Source organism: Triticum aestivum, chromosome 3B (genome assembly GCF_018294505.1).
Source record: "Triticum aestivum cultivar Chinese Spring chromosome 3B, IWGSC CS RefSeq v2.1, whole genome shotgun sequence".
NCBI classification, from domain to species: Eukaryota; Viridiplantae; Streptophyta; class Magnoliopsida; order Poales; family Poaceae; genus Triticum; species Triticum aestivum.
The window spans coordinates 627,903,234-627,914,478 of NC_057801.1; the positions used below are offsets into that span (position 1 = coordinate 627,903,234).

Below are 11,245 nucleotides of genomic sequence, written 5' to 3' on the forward strand. Positions count from 1 at the left end.
CGGGCCCGTGCGGGCCCCGGATGGGCTCCACGGGCCGCGGCGGCGGGAGGGCGCGGGTGCCACGTGGCAGGCCATGATTGGGCGCGGGCGGCAGCGCTGGACGTGTCCAGCGCGGGGTGGACATGTCCGGTGGCAGGAGGAGGAAGAGGCTAGGGTTTCGGGGAATTCATCCGCGAATTTTCGGGGAAGAGCATATTTATTGTTTCTGGGAGCTAGGAGAGTCCAAATGGAGCACGGTTTTCGGCCACGCGATCGTGATCGAACGGCGGAGATCATGGAGGGGAGTTTGTTGGGTTTGGGCCACTTTGGAGGGGTGTTAGGCTGCAAGACAAAAGAGGCCTTTACGGTTCCCCGGTTAACCATTGGAGTATCAAACGACCTCCAAATGGCACGAAACTTGACAGGCGGTCTACCGGTGCTATGCCAAGGCCGCTTGGCAAGACTCGGTCCATTCCGAGAACGTTTAACACCCGCTCACGAAGAGAGGCAAGAAGGGGACGCCGGATGACATAGGAGCGCCGGATTGCAAAACGGACAACGGGGAAAATGCTCGGATGCATGAGACGAACACGTATGTAATGCAATGCACATGATGACATGATAAAATGCAACACGCAAGCAAATGACATGGCAATGACGGCGAATAACTGGCAGACACCTGGCGCATCGAATCCGGGGCGTTACAACACTCCTCCACTAACAAGAGATCTCGTCCCGAGATCTTAGGACCGAGACGGAAAGGAAAAAGGATGAGGTGAAACAAGAACTCAAGAGAAGAAGCAAAGAATCGAGAGCATTCGAGAAGAAGAGAGGAACGACGAAAATGACAAGAATCGAAAGCTCACGGAATCAGATAGACTATGAGACCACTTTGGTTAGAACGAGATAAGAAACGAATAAGAGTGAAAGAATTTAGGCAGCACTCCAGCTGAAACATGGAGGAATAGAACACGAACTTCACAATATGGGATGCCACTTGACGAGATGATTAAAGCAATGCCTCCGTAAGAATTGAAAGAATGGAATGGAAAGAATTTAGAAGTAAGGATTGAATGGAGTTGTTGAGAAAATCAACAACGAAAGAATAAGCTTGTTGTGGACTTATGGAAAACATCTCAAAATTATGAGGTGATAACCGACCACAAACGGAAATGATTGGATAGCTTAGAAGAACGATGAAATGCAAAACTCCACTTCAAAAGAATACAGAGACTTAATTGCACTTCGAGATGAGAAGAAAAGATACTTGAACTCCACCAACAAAATCTTGATGAACTCTTGAAGAAAAGATTAAATCATGAAGAACCACCATGAAGAACTCCGGTAACAAAAGGATGATGAGATAGAATGAAGGATGAAAGAATAAGATGAGCCTTGCGATGATTTAGATGGAGGTTCCGACAAAATGGACGAGGAAATTTTGAACTCCGGAAAAGAAAAGATGAAAACACTTGGAACTAGAATTTATTCATCAAGAACAAACTTCGAAGAAAGGGATTACTCACTTTGAGGAAATAAGAATAAGATTTATTGTATGCTTATCCTTCATGAAATTAGATTAATGACAAGCAAAGGATTTTGCATACTACTTATTCTTCTTGAAAAAGTATTAAGAGGAATGTGGCACAAAACTTGAGAAAGTCTTCATGAACCACCGGTAGGATTGTCAGGACCCCGACTCAATGCCACATCGATCTAGCATGTAACACCTCATATTCCTTTGCGGCCTCACGCATGGTATCCCCACGGGTGTCGCCTTACCTTTGCCCGGGACCGTTTGCGCCTTTTGGCACACGTATATGATGGTGTCGCTAGCATCCATATGATAAAGAGCCCGGGCTGACATGGCTAGTCGTAAACCCAAAGTGGCACTAACTTACAGGGACAGGCATCCATGACCCAGCATCGAACGTGTCGGTCATCAGCGAGTGAATCCAGGCTGTAGCACTGGGCTAACAGGACTCCGGCGAACCGGGCTGTAGCGGGCTAGCAGGACTCCGGTATTCATCGCGTGACATTTCCCCGAAGGGACAGACACAGGATCGAAGAAGGACACATGCCGGCCTGCCTAAGTGTTCCGGAGCAGTAGCAAGCTACCAGGGCTCAGTGGAAGCACTAGGAGACATTTCCCGGTAAGAGAGGCTACTAAGAATAAACAACTAGGTAGTCAGATCCCACACATAGCAATACACATCACACGTACGCATAACATGCAAGTATGTGCTGTACAACATGCCATCACAGCATAACTCAACAATCATATAGATAAAGGCTCAGAAGAGCCATCATAGCATTTATTGCAAACAGGGGTCACAAAACCCATCATACAGAGCATACAAGCAACAAGCGGAAGCATTACATGTCTGGGTACAGACATCTACAAATGAAAAAGGCTGAAAGCCTGACTATCTACAACATCCGATCAAGATCGTAGCTGAGGTACTAGCTACTAGTCGAAGTCCATGAGAACCCTAGTAAGACCGAAGTCTCCGCTGCAAAACATAAATAAAGCAACATGAGTACAAAGGTACTCAGCAATACTTACATCAGATCCTATCATACATGCATCTGTATCAAGAGGTAATGTGGGGTTTAGTTGCAGCAAGCCAGCTTTGACTCTGTGGCTATCCTGTTCTATGACTACTAGAAACTCTTGAGGTGAAACAACGTACACGAGTCCACTAATCACCATACAATACACTACTATGGATTCATTCCCGTCTCCCTACGAGAAGGCCATCCATAGCACTCACACTTGTCTTGAGCATTTTAGAGTATCCACTTCAAGTTGTCTATGTACCATGTAAGCATCCAAGAAGTCCATAACCGCGGACCCGGCTATTCGAATAGATCATGTTAACCCTGCAGGGGTGTACTTCTTCACACACGCTCTCGCCACTTACCGCCATGTACACGTCATGTATCTCGGCAACCTTCAAGCGGAAGCCTGGCGAGGGTGTCGGCCACGACCTGACTAACCACACAAGACTCTAGTCCAGGGTTATCGCCTATTCGGGTTCCATCCGCAAGGAGATCCGGCCGGGGTGTCGCTCACGGCCCCAAACGATGTGAGCAGGGTTCCCGAGCCCACCAACCGGGTGCCACTCGGTACACCGGGCCACGTGTGCCTAGTCTGTCCCAAGCGCACCCTGCCGGGTGCCACTTGGTAGAAAAATAGCACTACCTACAAACACCAGAAACTAGTTGCGACTCCTGGACAGAGATCAAGTTGGCTAATAAGTCGAGAGGGGCACTTAAGCATTCCAATGTGTGGTAGTATCGAGTCATTGGACAACATACATAGAACTCAGTGCTTAAGGACGGTTCCAGTGAGACAACCCACCATGTACTCCTACATGGCCTCTCACCGCTACCTTTACCAAATCGTGTTTACACACTTAACTCTCAGCATCGGAACACATCGTAACACTCCAATTCATTCCCAATGAACCAGACCTGACACAACTCTAAGCAATAGCAGGCATAGCATGGTAGGAACACAACAATGGCTTCAATCAACTCCTACACATGCTAGTGGGTTTCAACTATTTACTGTGGCAATGACAGGTCATGCAGAGGAATGGGTTCAACTACCGCAGCACAAAGTAGCATATGAATCGTTGTTGTCCTAATGCAATAACTGAGAGCAGGAGCGAGAGAGTAGGGTTTTATCGAAATGAACAAGGGGGTTTGCTTGCCTGGTAAATCAACAAGGGAGGCACTGCTTCACAGACAGGTACTCTGGAACGTCTCCGGAGCAGGACCTATCGAGAAGGAACGGTGCCGGCAATCAAAACACAATCATATGCAACAATATGATGCATGAGCATGGCATGTAGATGTGATGCTGTTTGAGCTAATGTAACTAGTAAACATTTGGTTTGAAGTCCATTTGAACCAAAGGTTCAAATGCATTTCTAAATTAGGTCTCTTATATATGCCATAATGTGTTTTCCCATATTCAGCATGTATAAGTTGGTTTTTCATGCATGAAACTAGTACAGATGGAAAGATTGCATTTTTCTGATAATTTTTCATATATAAATTATTTTAATTTGAGCTACGGTTGAATTGTTATGAATTTTTGAAGTTTAAAACAATTTCTGGAATTTCCTGATTTAATTTAAATCCAGAAATTATATATTGCGCCAGCATGACGTCAGCACGACGTCAGCGGTCAACTGCGGCTGGCTGGGGTCAAACCTGACGTGTGGGGCCCACACGTCAGTGACAGGGGGGTTAAACAGGGTTCGTTTAATCCTAATTAAAAAGATTAGTGGCGCTGGGGCCCACTGTCAGTGTCACAGTTAATTAACAGCGATAATTAGTTGCTAAACTAATCCTAAACTAAAATTAGCAGGGCCGGGCCCCACCTGTCATTGACCCGCACGGGTCAAATCTGGGTCAACAGGGGGTCTAACCCGGTCAACTCACCGGCGTTTAGCCGCCGGCGAGGCCCGAGACGGCGGAACGCCGCGGAAATCACCCACAGGGCTCCGTTCGAGGCGTGTTTAGGCTCTTCGAAGAGCTGGCGATGTGGCGTGTCGAGCAGTGCCCTCGGCCAGAGCTGGGGTGGCCGAGAACGACGTCGGCGACCACGTTTGCGGCCGCCGGAGTTCGGCTGTGTTCGGGGGCGCGGCTGCAGCGTGCAAATGCGCGAACTAAAACGCTACCGGGGCACTACGAGGTGCGGCGAGAGTGCTAGGTGCACTGGCGTGGCCAAAGGATCGCCGGAGCAACGCCGGCGACAAGCTCGAGCGGAGGCGAGCTTCGGCCATGGCGGAACTGAGGCCTAGACGGCGTAATCGCGAGGGGGAGGAGAGGGGTTCGAAGCAGAGGCTCAGGGGAGGTCGATGGGCTGGTCAGCTTGCTCGGGGAAGGCCGGAGCAGAGCAGGGCGGCGAAGACGATCTCGGACGGCCGAGGTTGAAGACGAGGACGGTGCAGGCGCTGTGGTGCGTCCCCGGTTGCGTGGGGCATCGAGGAAGAAGACGGAGCCGAGGCGGTTCTCTTGGACACGCTGGCGCGACTAGGGAGGGCTGGTGGCCATGGCGATGGTGAGCGATGGCGGCGGCAGCGCTCGGGTGCGCTCGGGGAAGAGAGAACCAGGGAGGAGGGAGAGCGAGGGGGAGTGAGAGCGGTGCGGGGCAGCGCGTGGCGACGTTCCGGACGTCCAGGCGTCGAGGGGGAGGACAGGCAGGCAGGTGCCGTGGCGGCACGGCGGTGCGCACGCGTCGGCCACACGCCCCTGGCCTCCTGGCGGGAGGTGGAGGACGACTGGCGCTAGCCAGTCGGCTGGGCCGGCCAGCTGGGCCGCACAGTGCCAGGCCTCAGGTGAGCATAGGTAGGCATTTTTTTTAATTTTGTTTTCTGACATTTGTTTTGATTTAATAAAATACTAAATCAATTTAATACCTTATGCCAATTTTTGCAGGAGCTAGATATATTATTCCAGAGCTCCTTTATAAATGGCATAATTTTTGGACCATATTTCATATATATAGCAATATATTTCCAATGCAAATATTTATCGAATTAATCCAAATGGCCAAAATAAATATCCATGAGCTCCTAAAAATATTGTTTTGATTTTTATCTCTGTCCAATATTTTCAGAGAGCAACATGAGCATTTTCTTGGACCCTTTTGGAGAAATTTTTATTTGGGTCATTTTCAAAAATGATTCTGAGGGTTCCACCAATCCTCATTTCAAATTTAAATGAAATTTAAACATGATGCACAAATGACTAGCTAGTCTAGGTCATACCAGACTAGGGATGTGACAAGGATTGAAAAGAACGAATGGATTAAAATGATAATCAAGGAAAAAGAATCTGAAAGAACCACCGTTAGAATTCGTAAATGACTGACGACAGAGAATGAAACACCGGGAAGGATTAGAATAACCAATATGCTTGAGGGAATTTAGATGCAAAAGGACAAAGAGATCATGAACTGATTAAAGAACACTTGAACGAAGCACCGGGATAATTGGATAACGGTAGCTAGAATGTTGGCCTCCGGTGAAACGAAACAGAAATCAACTTGTGACAAACTCCGGATGGGTAAGAAAGAATATATGACAAACTGCAATAAATCGAGAGGATGATATGAAGCTAGAACCACAACTCTTCGAGAGGACGGATAAGATTTAGAGGAAAAACTCTTCTTCGGTCTTCAAAAGACGACGAGAAACACCACCAAAATTATTGAGATACTCTGGGAGAATGAAAAACCGAAAGGTTGAGGCAACAATGAAAATGATTTGAAATCGGTCTCGGAGAAGGCATATGACTGATGGAATCCATTCTTACGTCACACTTTGAAAAGAATTGAGAATAACTCCGGGGGAATTAGAAGAGTCAGGTAAGATCCTGGGAAAAGACCTGTGGGTTAGGGCCCACCAAATAGAAAACACTGTTGAAAAGGATTGTTGAAAAGATAGATGATGCACCGGAATAATTGAAATATTTGAATGAGGTGACAACCTCAAATTAATTGGAACACAGACGAATCTCCTGAGATGTCTTCCGAACTCCGGAATGATAAACTAGCGAGAGGCGAACGAGCAGGGAAAACACTTGAGCCGGGGGAAAGAATATAATCACTACCGAAAATTGGAATTGAATCCACCGGAGAAGAGATGGAGAAAGCCGCACAAAACGAGAATTCACCGGTTGAAATAATTGACGGAAGGCTGAAGAGGCACCACACTAATGAAATTGATGGTCGAAAGAGACTCAGACTCCAGGAAGAAGAGGGTGGGAGGGCGGGAAAACAAAGGCAACTTGGAAGGGGGAACCGACGAATATCTCGAAGAGAAAACACCGGTTGAAAGAATGCAAAGGCTTCACACGAGTAGAATGGATACTCGATTACGAACTCCGGTTCCGAGAAGAAAAGGGTGGGCGGGTGGGAAAAGAAAACAACTGAGGATTGAACTTGCAAAGATGAAGAGGCTCGAGTCGACTTGACGAGAAATGCACCGGATGAAAAGAGCTGAGAGCCAACGATCGGAAAACCAACTGCGTGATCCTAAAGAAAGTTTGAAAGGGAAGAGGAGTAATTCAAAACACCTACATCAAGATTCCTTACCAAAGCGACGAAGGGGCAGGAGAGTAAAAAGAATTCCTACTCTTCGATATAACTAGACTCCAAAAAATAGTTTTCTTCTAGACTCAACAACGGCCAAACTACACGATCAATCAAGGGGGCTCCTAGGGTCGGTCGAGGCTCTGATACCAACTTGTCACGCCCAATATGCGACCCTATCCAAAAGGAACTCGAAGGTCCCACCAAGGATAGACCCGCATATTGAAACGCTTTTGCAAGGTGGATATCATTACATCAACATTACATAATAGATGGGGATACATACATAAGGCATACAATGCCACACGAATACATCATCACAATACATAAGAGCATCATCCGACTAAGGATGAAACACAAACAGAAACTCGAACGACATCCACCCTACTAGCCCAGGCTGCCGACCTGGAACCTATCCCCTGATCAAAGAAGCAGAAGAAGAACTCCATACAAGCAAGCATCGCTCTCGCGTCATGATCATCGCATAACCTGTACCTGCAACTGTTGTTGTAGTAATCTGTGAGCCACGAGGACTCAGCAATCCCATTACCATGGGTATCAAGACTAGCAAAGCTTAATGGGAAAGGAAGGGGTAAAGTGGTGAGGCTGCAGCAGCGACTAAGCATATATTGTGGCTAACATACGCAAATAAGAGCGAGAAGAGAGCAAGCGGAACGGTCGTGAACCTAGCAATGATCAAGAAGTGATCCTGAACTTCTACTTACGTCCATTATAACCCAGAAACTGTGTTCACTTCCCGGACTTCGCCAAAAAGAGACTATCACGGCTACACACGCGGTTGATGCATTTTAATTCGGATCTGGTGTCAAGTTATCTACAACCAGACATTAGCAAATTCCCATCTGCCTATAACCGCAGGCACAGTTTCGAAAGATTATACCCTGCAGGGGTGTCCCAACTTAGCCCATGACAAGCTCTCGCGATCAACAAAGGATATACCTTCACCCAGGAACACCCGATCAGACTCGGAATCCCGGTTTACAAGACATTTCGACAATGGTAAAACAAGACCAGCAAAGCCGCCCGATGCGCCGACAATCCCGATAGGAGCTGCACATATCTCGTTCTCAGGGCAACACCGGATGTGAAATCCGTACAACTAAAACCAGACCTCAAGTTTCCCTGAGGGGGCGCTACAAAGGGCTCTAGTTCGGACTTACACTTAGACAAGCACTGGCCCGGGGGGGCTATAATAAATATGACCCTTGGGTTAATTACTCCCAAGGGAAATGTAGGTGGAGGTGAGGCAAATGGTAAAACCAATGTTGGGCCTTGCTGGAGGAGTTTTATTCAAAGCAAACTGTCAAGGGGGTCCCATAAATCACCCAACCGCGTTAGGAACGCAAAATCCGGGAACATAACACCGGTATGACGGAAACTAGGGCGGCAAGAGTGGAACAAAACACCAGGCATAAGGCCGAGCCTTCCACCCTTTACCAAATATATAGATGCATTAATTAAATAAGAGATATTGTGATATCCCAACATAATCCTGTCCACCATGGACCAATCTTCAACTTCACCTGCAAGTAGCAACGCTATAAGAGGGGTTGAGCAAAACGGTAACATAGCCGAGCAATGGTTTGCTAGGAAGGGTGTCAAAGGTTAGAGGTTCATGGCAATTTGGGAGGCTTGATAAACAGGTGATAGGTAGCGCAACAAAGCGATAGAACGAAGCAACTAGCATAGCAATGATAGTAGTGAGATCCAGGGTAGCGGTCATCTTGCCTGAAATCCCGCAAGGAAGAAGAACGAGTCCATGAAGAAGACGAACGGATGAAGCCGAACCAAGCGTAGATGAACGAATCATCACGATCGCAACGAAACAGGAACTATCGAGAAGAAGCACACAACATAGTGAACACACCGCACATGAACAAGGCATGATACTCAACCAATTATGATGCAAAACAAGACTACATTAAGCTACTCAAGGCAAGAGATGATGCAAACAAGAGCAACACATCAAGGCAAGTTTAAATGAGGCCAGGAACAACATATAACAATTCCGGTAAGTCCTCATGCAAATTTAGAAGTTGGTCAAGATCTGAATAAACCTTATGTTCTAGTTGTTAAAGAGCAATTTAAGTTGCACCAAGATGATGTACACGAGATTCTAGTCAAGTTACATATAAAGTTCATTAAATTTAGAGCTACGACCTAGAAGATATGAGCAACACAAGTTAAACATGGCATTGATGCAAAATGCATACAAACAACAAGCAAGCACCTCAAAACATGGATGCAACATGATAATATGAAACTATATGTAAAATCAAGCAAGTTTCATATAGAGCACACCCAAAATGGAGCAACGGTTCAACACACACACATGAAACAAGTTATAGCAACAATCTGTCCAAAACAGCAACTAGGCATATTGCAAGCACCAAAACAACATGTTACAGCACCCCAACATAGTAAAAAAATACATGGACATGATTTACAGGTAAAGCATAACAAAACATGAACACTGAGCTATCTCCAGAAATCACTAGAACATGCTCAAACACACATGCCAAGATTGCAAATAATAATAGTTTCAGACTTTGCAGAAAATAACATCAGGTTGCAATGTTTAGAGCTATCAAACAACATGTTACAGGAACTTATCATGGCAAACAAAGGCATGGCATGAATGTACTAAATGCATAGAACAAATGTCCCTTACTGACCAAGGGCCAAAAATGATCAGAAGATATGATGGCACCCATGTAAACATAGCAAGTTATATGACAGATGCAAACATGGCAGGAACAACGATAAGTAGGCATGTTGGTGAGCTTGTACAGATCATCACAGAGCAATAAATGGCATGGCAAGGCAACCAACAGTAAGAAGACATGTTTATGAATCTAAGCATGGCAAGAGCAAGTCCATAGGATGCATGGATCACTAACAACAATCATGGCAACAACTAAACTTAATGTTAACAGGCTGAGAGCAACATTATTTAGCAACTTTGGAGTAAGATTAAAACAATCTACAGCAAGCCATAAATGCAACCAGGGACATGGATGGATAGAGCATGACATGCATAACAAAACACCCTTAGTGAACATTTCCAGATTATGCATAGAATGACTTGTAGCAGCAGGTTTACATAGCATCACAAAATAACAGATTCAGCCTAGCAAAACAGTAACAGCAAGTACCCTACTTAACAAGCTTGATTCACTCACCACAAGTGATTGCATGACAAGATAAGCATAGCATCAGCAAGAAGACATGTTTATGAAACAAACCAAGGAAAGAACAAGTTCATAGCATGCAAGGATCAACTACAACAACCTTGGCAAAATTGAATAACATGTAAACAATCTGCCAGGAAACATTTTGTAGCAAAAGTAGAGCACGAAAATGACATGCTAGACTACTCCATAATTGCAAACAGGGGCATGAACGGATAGAGAATAACCATATGTTCAAAACATCCTTACTGAAGTATCTCAAAATATGCTTGGATCTCTCTGTAGCATCAAGTTTACATGGCATCAAAATAACAGCAGAACAGGGACTAAAATCAGCAACATCACGAGGCCTAGTTTGCATGCTTGTGCTAGTCACCACATTGATCGAAAAAATACATGGTAAGCACCTATGTAAATATGGCATGTCATAGTTCAAAACACATGTAGACATCAACCTCATAAGATGCACACATCAAACATGACAAAAATGACAAAAGAGCATGTTCTGTTAACAGACAGCAGACAACATCATATAGCACTCCCGCAATGATGATTCAGGCATCAAGATGAGCTCAAACGAACATGATGCAATGGTATGAAATGAATTACTCGTTGAGACGAACAATTTGACATATTACACGCACAAAACAGAGCAGTACGCATGGAGATATGATGCGATGAACATGGCATGATAATGTCAAAATATTTCGGGACTTGGTGGAATTTTATACCGACGAAAACGGGACGACGAGATCCGGGACGGGGCACGGGCGTTTGGATTGGGGACTGGTGGATCTGGTCCATCCTCTCCGGATCCCACCGGAGAGGAACTCTGGCGAGCTACGGCGGTGCTCCGGCGACGGCGAGGGGGCGCGGGGACGCGGGATCCGCGGAGGAGGTGAGGGGACGGCGCGGGGACGCGGTGGAGGCGCGGATCTGGCCT

At 46.1% G+C, this 11,245-nt stretch overlaps 1 pseudogene; it reads left to right on the forward strand.

Annotated features, from left to right (window-relative positions):
• LOC123067639 (probable leucine-rich repeat receptor-like protein kinase IMK3) overlaps window positions 1–11,245 on the forward strand; it is a 26,250-nt pseudogene that overhangs the window by 11,792 nt on the left and 3,213 nt on the right.